Source organism: Berghia stephanieae, chromosome 6 (assembly GCF_034508935.2).
Source record: "Berghia stephanieae isolate SIO BIC M18660-M18661 chromosome 6, UCSD_Bste_1.3, whole genome shotgun sequence".
NCBI classification, from domain to species: domain Eukaryota; kingdom Metazoa; phylum Mollusca; class Gastropoda; order Nudibranchia; family Aeolidiidae; genus Berghia; species Berghia stephanieae.
In genome coordinates this window covers 65,452,864-65,462,863 of record NC_088365.1, presented here as the reverse complement: position 1 = coordinate 65,462,863, position 10,000 = coordinate 65,452,864, and the positions used below count along the sequence as shown (strand labels likewise).

The 10,000-nt window shown below is 35.4% G+C and overlaps 1 protein-coding gene across 1 annotated transcript in view; it reads left to right on the top strand.

Annotated features, from left to right (window-relative positions):
• Positions 1-6,127: 6,127 nt before the first annotated feature.
• LOC144975463 (uncharacterized) overlaps positions 6,128-10,000 on the top strand; it is a gene marked incomplete in the record, with an annotated part of 124,872 nt that continues 120,999 nt past the window's right edge. Inside the window, 1 exon segment of the mRNA XM_078919567.1 lies at positions 6,128-6,198.

Below are 10,000 nucleotides of genomic sequence, written 5' to 3'. Positions count from 1 at the left end.
ACCCTCTCCCCTATCCCCTTTCCAGTTTTATTTGACTCGTCATAAAGTTTAAACCATGGCTACAAAATTACATTTATTATTATTATATTTTTAAAAAGTTTAATTAAAATTTCTATGATGTTAATTTCAAATATTACCAACATTTTATTCTTTTTGATGAATTAGGTCATCTCGTTTTCAATGTTTATTTATTCTCTAAGTAATAAATGACAAATATTTCAAAATAAATTACCTTGGTCACTTTTTCTTTTGTGTTACAACTTTTGTATTAGATACATCTTTTATGTTACATCTTTTATGTTACATTTTTTTGTGTTTCATCTATTGTGTTACATTTTTTAGCTACATCTTTTTTATCGGAAAATTCAAATACCATTCTCTCAATGTGGGCAGGATGTCACTTGCTGTGTCTTCAATCTCTCCCTATAATATCTGTTTTCTGAGTTGCTTTCTGTCTTTGTCTTAGAATGGGATTTCTTGGTTTTGTCCTGGCCCTTGCCACAATCCTTGACTGAGAGGGAAACAGTCAAATATTGAGACATAGTTTTGTGAAAGTTTTTAAAAAAATTTTTTTTGTCTTGTAGATCATCTCTCTGTTATGCACTGATCTATTTTGGTTTTGGACAAATGTATTGTAAACATTTGAGTGGATGAGACTTTTAGGTGATCCCAAATTAAGAATACTAATAGTGTGCTCTTGGAATCTACATCTGTTCCTTATTTGAACCAAAGCCCTTTGTCTTACTTTTTCTTGGGTCCTTAAATTATAATTCTAGAATTTTTTGACTATCCAATTTTCTTCCTTTCTACTGGCGCTGAAATCACCCAGCACTGAAATTACCCAAATGTGTCGTAAGCGCCGTAAAACCCCTAAAAACAAACAAACTTTTGTGTTACATCTCTTTTCTTTCTCTGGAAATTCCAATGTCATTATTACATAAACCCTTGTTTACAGGTTGGCAGTCAGATGATGTACCAGTAGTCCTTTGGAGCCATTGAGATCACAGAGCTGGAATTTATCCCAGTCTCTGTAGTGAGATGAAGACAATAGCAATTGCTTGCTCCCTGGTGGATAGGACGATAGTCTATCACAAAGTACTTTCTGAAAAATCTAAAAGACTCAGCTACCCAATTACTGCTGGATGGACAGGGGATTGTGTGTGTGTGTGGGGGGGGGGGGGGGGGGGGGGGGGGGGGGCGGTCAGGAAAAAATCTCAACTGCACCCCGGATTGATCTCTGCCCTTTTTGTGTGAGGCGAATACTCTACTAACTGAGCTATCAGAACCCCCATGATGCACATGAGGCAGAAATTGTGACCCATCGTCTCAAAGCAGTATTATGTCGGAATGAACTAGATAGATGAGGAAAATTTAAGTTATAACCTTAAAGATAAAACATGGTGTTTCCTTCTGTTCGTTATGGAAGAGTATAAATACTGTTTCTTTGCCATTGCCAAATGTTCCAAAGTCCTATTTCACACTGTTTTATCTCTAAATTCACTTATTGGGGTACAACACATCCCGACATAATACCGTTTTGAGACGGCGGGTCACAATTATGGATGCTTCTTAGGCCTCTTCTGTGCAACTCTGTGGCCTCTGATTCAAGTCCTCCTGTAGAAGGTGCAAAGTTTAATCTTAGGAAATGACTATTTACTCAATTTTTTCTCACCGCACTCAAGTATAAAATGAGTACCTGGTTGGTAACAGTGTTGGTTCTTTTGAAAAAAAAAAATGTATTGAAGTAGAGCCTTGCGTGTGTCATGTCACTTCTGATATGTGAAGAGTTGCTGCAAGTACCCCCTTGTAAAGTGCTTAAAGCACACGAAGTGGATATTGTGCTATGTTAAAGATCAATTAATTATTCTATTTTCTGTTTTTACTTCTTGTACTACGAATGAGACAACTCGGGTCTCTGGCAATATCCAATTGCCTTGAGGGTAACAGCCAGTTAGATGATAGCAGGTGCCTAATATCTCTTACTGCTTCCCCCCCCCTCTCTCTCTCTCTCTCTCTCTCTCTCTCTCTCTCTCTCTCTCTCTCTCTCTCTCCTTCTATATATATATATATATATATATATATATATATATATATATATATATATATATATATATATATATATATATATATATATATATATATATATAAATTCACGCTACTTATAATGTACTTTATTGAAAATTGGTTTCATTGGCTTTCTGAGATGGGAAACTATTATGAAAGGTATTGATACTAAGCTGCTAGAGGCTGTGGACTGTAAAAAGAAATAAACAAAACGAATATACTTACTTACTTACCCGGGTTCCATCTCTTTCCAGAGGTCGGATGTCATGGCTTTCCATCCTTCACGGTCCATTGCAGCCTCGTTACAGTCTGCCATGCGCCGTCCTGTAGCTTCCTTGATGCCATCTGTCCAGGATTTCCTTTGTCTTCCTCTGCCTCTCTTTCCTTCAATTCTTCCCTCCATTATCCTTTTTTCGAGACTATCATGTCTTCGCATATGTCCAAAATATGACAGCTTTTTGTGCTTCACAGTCAAAAGAAGTTCTTTTTGTTTTTGGCCCATTAGGTCGAGGACTTCGATGTTTGTTTTTCTTGCTGTCAAGGTATTTTCAGTATTCTCTTGTACGTCCACATCTCAAAAGCTTCAATACGTTGTTCTGTCTGTGCGGTTAGTGTCCACGTTTCACAACCATAAAAGAAAATGGACCACACATAGCATTTGGTGCATCTCATTCGTGTTCTGATGGAGATATTTGTGTTGTTGAGGATTGCCTTTAGTTTCATGAACGCATTTTTGGCCAGCATTATTCGTCTCCTGATCTCTTTGTCAGACTTTGCATCGGATGTTACCAACTGCCCCGAGTACGTGAACTCCTTTACTTGTTCCACTGGACACTCTTCTATTTCTATATCTATGTCTATGGGCTCTTTCTTTTTTGTTATCACCATTGTTTTTGTCTTCTTCGCATTCATGAACAGCCCCTTTTCTTTACTCTCTTCGTTCACTTTTGAAATTAGCTTCTGTAGGTCTTCCTTACTTTCCGCCAACAGGACAGTATCGTCAGCGTAACGTAAATTGTTGATGTTGTGGCCACCAACCTTCAACCCTTGTGCTGTTTCTACTTGCCGAAATATAGACTCTGTGTATAAATTAAACAAGCAAGGAGACATAACACATCCCTGGCGCACTCCTTTCTTGATTTCAATTGCATCTGTTGTATCTGCCTGCACTTTTATCTGAGCCTTTTGCTGCCAGTACAGATTAGCGATTAGAGCCACATCATTCTCTTCCACACCTATTGCCACAAGGTCCTGGATAAGTTTCTGATGACTAACAGAATCAAATGCCTTTGAGTAGTCGATAAAACAGGCATATATGTCTTTTTGGACCTCTAAGTATTTTTCTGACAGGATTTTTAAGTCGAAAATTGCCTCCCTGGTGCCACTGTTCTTTTTGAATCCAGTTTGCTGTTCTGAAATCTCACGATCTACTTTTGACGAGATTCTTTTCAGGATTATTGTCAGGAGGAGTTTCAGTAGATGGCACATAAGACTGATTGTTCTGTAGTCCGAACACTCAATTGCACCCGCTTTCTTGGGTAGCAGTATGAAGATAGAAGTGCGAAGGTCTTCTGGGATGTGCGTTGATTCGTATATTTCATTCATAAGGTCCGTTATCACATCAACACCAAATTCACCCAGTGCTTGCAGCATTTCTGTTGACACCCCATCTATTCCATTTGCCTTCCCTGTTTTCATGCAGTATAGGGCTTTCTCTACTTCTGATCTTAGGATTGTGGGTCCCCGTAGAAAGGACTGTATATGGTTGTCACCTCTGTCCGCATTGAATAGCTCCTCCACGTATTCTTTCCATCTATTGGCGATTTCTTCCACCTCAAAGAGGAGTCTACCTGATTTATCTTTGATGCAACCGCCAGATTGAGCGTTTTTATATGTGAATTTCTTGATTTCAGCAAACATTGGTCCAGGGTTTCTCTCATGTGATAGCTTCTCAATACGGTGGCACTTTTCATCAAGCCAGTCTTCTTTAGCCTGGATACACTTTTTCTTTACTGATTTGTCCAGTTCATTGTACCTAGGGGTGCCCTTTGAATGTTTCCGTTCTCTCATAAGATTCAAAATCTCATTCGTCATCCATTCTTTCTTTGCCTCTTTAGATTTTTTGTTTAGCATTTTCTCGTTTGTAGTTGTTATTGCACCTTTAAGAGAGGACCATTGTTTATCAATTCTACTCTTATACGTTTCTTCTGTTTCTTTATTTGTGTCTTCTTGTTCTTCCATAAGACAAAAATACGTATTTTCTACTTCTACAGCATATTTCGCTCTTAGCTCCTCGTTTCTAAGTTCAGCTAGGTCGTACTTTATGTGTACGTCCCTTTTCTGTTTGGAATTTTTAATTTAACTTTTATTTTCACCATGATGGGAACATGGTCCGATCCAATGTCAGCACCCGGGAAAGTTTTACATTGGGTCACACAGTTTTTGAATCTGGTTTTGATGAGAAAATAATCTATTTGGTTTCTGTATATATCTCCTGGGCTCTTCCAAGTGTATAGGCGCCTCTTTGGTTGTTTGAATATGGTGTTTATTATGGTCATGTCGTGGGACTCGCAAAATTGGACCAGACGTTCACCCCTCTCGTTGGACTCTCCTAGACCACAACTTCCCATGCATGGTGAGATTGCTGCGTTTCCAACTTTCGCATTGAAATCCCCCATTACGACAACAATGTCACTTGATTTTATGCATTTGAGGGCCTTGTTTACATTTTCATAATGTGCCTCGACCTCCTCATCTGGGTGATCACTCGTTGGTGCATAAATTTGTAGGAGCACTAAATCAAAAGGTTTAGCTTGGATTTTGCACATTAGGATACGGTCATTCACGGGCCAATACCCAGTTACTGATTTAGCAATTTTGTTTTTCATCAGGATGCCAACGCCTCTGTTGTGCTGAGTATTTCCGGAGTAAATAAAAGTGTGGCTGTCTCTTTTTATTATTCCATTGTCTTTCCATCTTGTCTCTGAGACACCAAGGATATCCATATTCATCGCCTCTGCCTCCATAATTAGATTATGGAGCTTTCCTGCTTGAGCAAGTGTTCTCACATTCCACGTGCCAATTTTTAAAGGAACATTTCTTGTCTTCAAGGTAGGTAGATCAGTCTCTGGCTTTCCCGAGGGCTTTCCACCAGAAACGTCATAAGGTGCCATCTTTTGGACATTACTTAATTCCTCTTCCCTGTACATATTTACAGCTTGATACTTAGTTGCAGGGGGCCCAACGCCACAAGCATCTCTAACACTATATATCTGACTAGCCATGACTAACTATGAATGATACGTGGTAAGGTTTCCCCCTTTTCCACGGTGGTAGCCGCTATCTAATTTTGTCTCAGACGCGCCTCTTTGTCTACCACAGACTTGCTGTCTACGCCTACTTTTACCTAACCATATCCAGACTTTGTGCACTAAAAGGTGAGACATTACCTATTCTACCCTACTACGCGAGTCACTCAATGTCGTTTCGCAGGTCAGTCGAGACCCGGTCCCGGGGTGTGGCCGCTGCGTGCACTACAGCTTCTAGGAGCCAGACATGAGCTAGATATGCAGGTGTGGACCAGTGGATCCTGACCATCCGAAGATGCGACTGTCTCTCACCGAAAGGTACTATCACTCCCTCCATACCCTACACCCCAAAACGAATATACAGCTTCAAAAAAGAACAAAATACTCAACACTGAAGTTCCGGGCTCAAAACCCTTCTTCAGCCAACAACAAAAAAATAATAAAGACATAAATACATTACTAAATTCCAAACTGACGACGGAGTAATTTTGTTGATCCTCTCTGTTGTCGAAAAATCTTGGAAAGGTATTGAGAATTGCATGCGTAGTAGTACATAATTCTTAATAACGAACTTAATTATGTGCCCTTTATCCTTAACTCATTCCGGGGGTATAACTCGTCAAAACTAGATTGGTCCTCAGCTCAAACTAGATTTAATTTTGGCAGTTACGTCCCCTGTACGGATCTTTAAGGAAAACCTCTTCCGTACTAAATTATTAAAAGGGTTCAGTTGTCACGTGATCAAGTTTCCCCAACAACAGAAAGCGCGTTTGTAAGCAACATGGCGGATTGGAAACCGTGTACGAACGAGTTGCTGTGAATACATGTGAGTATTAGTCTTATACTCTTGTATATTTATTATCTACATGTTATATTGCCAGGGATATCATATGATATTTCATACTTTTATCGATACTGACGTTTTGATGAGGAATTTGAGGATAAAGGTTGGTTCTCGCTCCGTTTTACAATCTGGATTACTGGACTGACTTAGTGATAGATAGTGATAGTGATAGTGACTGTGACTGCTGTTTTTGACACAAACTAAACAATGACGGCTAGCAAACTGTAAGTTGCATTACAAATTCAAATATTATTTCTTTAAATCGTGCCATATAATAGAACGATAAGGAATCACATAGTAATCATAATATGTATCATTATCACAGTACTACTGTGATGGCGATGGAGTTTGAGTTTGAGTGCAGATACCCCTCTTTGATCGTGTATATATACAACTCTCAGCTTGATCTAGATAATTATGATCATTGACCTCGCTCTATTCCTCAAAAGTGTTTTGTTCTGATTAAAAAGTCTTCTTGAGGCTATAAAAATATTATTCAACTTCACAATTTTATCATTAATCCTTTTCATTTATCATAAAACTTCAATTATTTGACTTTGGCTTTTAGAATAAACTTTAAAGTCTCATAGATGTTCAAACTGATGTAAAACTGAAATTGCTTTCTCACCATTTTACATTATTTGATATGTCACCAAAGCCCAACTCGTTATAAAGAGAATTGTGGTCATTAGTAAGTTTTAATGTTCACGATAGTTATAAAAATCTGATAAACTTTTTCTTCATTTTCACCAAGCTGTGACTATAAAAAGCAATAACTTAAAAGGACTATAGCAGCTTTAAAAAAGAACAAAATTCCAAGCACGAAACGTTTCGGGCTCAAAACCTTTCTTCAGCCAACCAAAAGAATCCAACAATATTTATCTTTTCATTGTTTGTTTTTTTGTTTGTTTGTTTGTTTGTTTTTTTTTAAATTTATTTATTTTTTTTTTTTTTGTCGTCATTTTCAAAACGGAAATGTTGTTGTAAAATAATCGACAAGAAACTACATTTGAATACAGCGATTTTAAAAGAGTATATCAGGACTAAATCACTAAATGCAAACCGTGAATTCTGATTGGACAATGACAATTTATATTACATATTGAACTACCAAAGGAGAACTATTCTCATTAGAGAATCGACGGTTATCTTTAAGCAGAAGATTATTCGTATCTCTTGAATTGTCACTAAAAATAAATTTAAGAACACACGTAAAAAGACTTTAAATATTATGCGAGCTCTATACCAGTGTTAGAATAATTCATTATCACCTAACGTTGTGTTCAATCTATGTCTAACTAAGTAAATATTGTAATTATATTTCTTGTTATGAATTCAAATACCTCAGTTGGTGGAGCACTTGCTCAGTGATTGGGTACCTGGGTCTGTTAGATCTGATTGAACGTAATTTGCGATAGACTAGGTATCTTCCTATCAAAAGGGGAGCGAGTAATTTCCATTGTCCATTTCACGCTATAAACAAAAAAAAAAAAAAACAAAAACAAAACAAAAAAAAAAAAAAAACAGGGATAAGCTCCAGCTCCGTGGGCCTTATGGCTCCAAAGGACTTTTACTCACTTGTCATTAATTCACCATTGTATGACGAGCTCCTTTATTTTATTACAATCCACTTGGTCCATTGAATCTAGTTGCGATTTATCAAAATGATACTAAGGTTTTAGAAGCCGCGGGCTGTAAAAAATAATAAACAAAAATGAATGACATAACAGCTTATACCCCCCCCCCTCTCCAACAAACAGGGATCGTTTTGGGCTCAAAACCATTGTTCAGTCAATAACAAAATAAACAGTGAAAATTAAAACATCACTTATAATCCAGACAGACGCAGGAAAGAATTCATGAGATAGAATCTCAATGTTTGAAAATATTCATTAAACAACTCCGACTGTTATATAATATTATTTTTATTAAACTACTGCAACTTGTTTTATGATGTTTTCGATTTATTTTTGGTTTGAAATATCCAGACTATTTAATAGACTAAATTGTCTAAATAATGAAAATAAAAACAAAACAAAACAGCTCCATTGCCGGATTTTAATCTCCTCCCTATCGTTTTAAATTGCAAAGAGGACTATGTATTTAAAAAAAAAACAAAAACAAAAAACAAAAAAACAAACAAATATTCCTCCTACATTTATCACCCCACGATACTCTTAACTTAAAAATCTTATACGTTATAGACATTTTCTCATTTTACTGTTTGGACTTTGATCTTTACTTGTCACAATCCCTATATATAAACTCGAAGAAAACCACCAAGTTCCAAAAACTATTATTATTATTATTATTATTATTATTATTATTATTATTATTATTATTATTATTATTATTATTATTATTATTATTATTATTATTATTATTATTATTATTATTATTATTATTATTATTTTATTATTATTATTTTTATTATTATTATTATTATTATTATTATTATTATTATTATTATTATTATTATTATTATTATTATTATATCATCATTATCATCATCATCATCATCATCATCATCATCATCATCATCATCATCATCATCATCATCATCATCATCATCATCATCATTATTATTGTTATTATTATTATTATTATTATTATCATCATCATCATCATCATCATCATCATCATCATCATCATCATCATCATTATTATAGTTTGAGAATCAAATAGGTTTTAGTTGTTTTAAGAGACAAAAGATTAGATATTATATGATAATTACGGGGTCAGATAGGGTAGTTAGGAAAATACAAGAAAAAGATCAACGTTCCTAGACCCATCCATCCATTGTATGAAACAGATAAACCTCCACGTCCTTTTCTCATTTTACCTTTTGGAATCTGATCTTTACTTGTCACATGTCAACTCTATTTTTTTTTTTTTAAAAAGATGCTTTGAATAGATCTACGAAGTTCCAAAAATGTAAAATTAATATTTATTTTTATTTTTATTTAGAGAATCAAATAAATTTTAGTAGTTAAAAAAAAGAAAGAAAAGAAAAAAGCTTAGATGTTGTTCATAATAATTATAGGGCCAGATATGGTAGGTAGGAAAATAAAAAATACAAAAAAAAAAAAAAAAGAAATATCAAATTTCCTCGACCCATCCAGCCTGTGTATAGAACAGAAACTGATTAATAATCAGATAAATCTCTACGTGAGGAATGATATTCAATTATTTATTGCGTGTGTTCTGATAACAATCAACAAAGGTAATAAAGATAAACTGATAAGCCTAAGTAAGACCCTTTAGAGAAGGACACGGTTTACGTGTCTTTGGTTTTTCTTTTCAGTTGACCATTCTCATTCTCATAGGTCTTGGATGCTTGGTGTGTGTTTGATTAATTCGATTTATTAGAATCATAAAGTAACTACAGCATTCGTACTGTCAGTTGATTTTGTTAAAGTCTTTTTCTTTGTTTGTCGTGCTTTTAATTTGTTTGTTTCTGAACGATGTCAAACATCTGTTATAATGGTATGCTAGATAGTAGCAATGTGATTCTATTTATAATAATTATTATTATACCTGACGTAAGTCAAACAATTCTCAAACCTGACACTTCATTAGTCCCAGGTTTGATTTTTTTCCAAGATGAAGGTCATTTTGATCGATCGATATATGAAGAACGATTTTCCCGGCAAATCTTTTAAATTCGTGTTTATTTTTTCAGAATTCGGAGCTAACATTGACTATTCTTTTTTTCGTCTGCCGAAAATGTTTTTATTGCTTGAAGTTGGTTTTGGTGATTCATGCGATATCAATTTGAAATTAC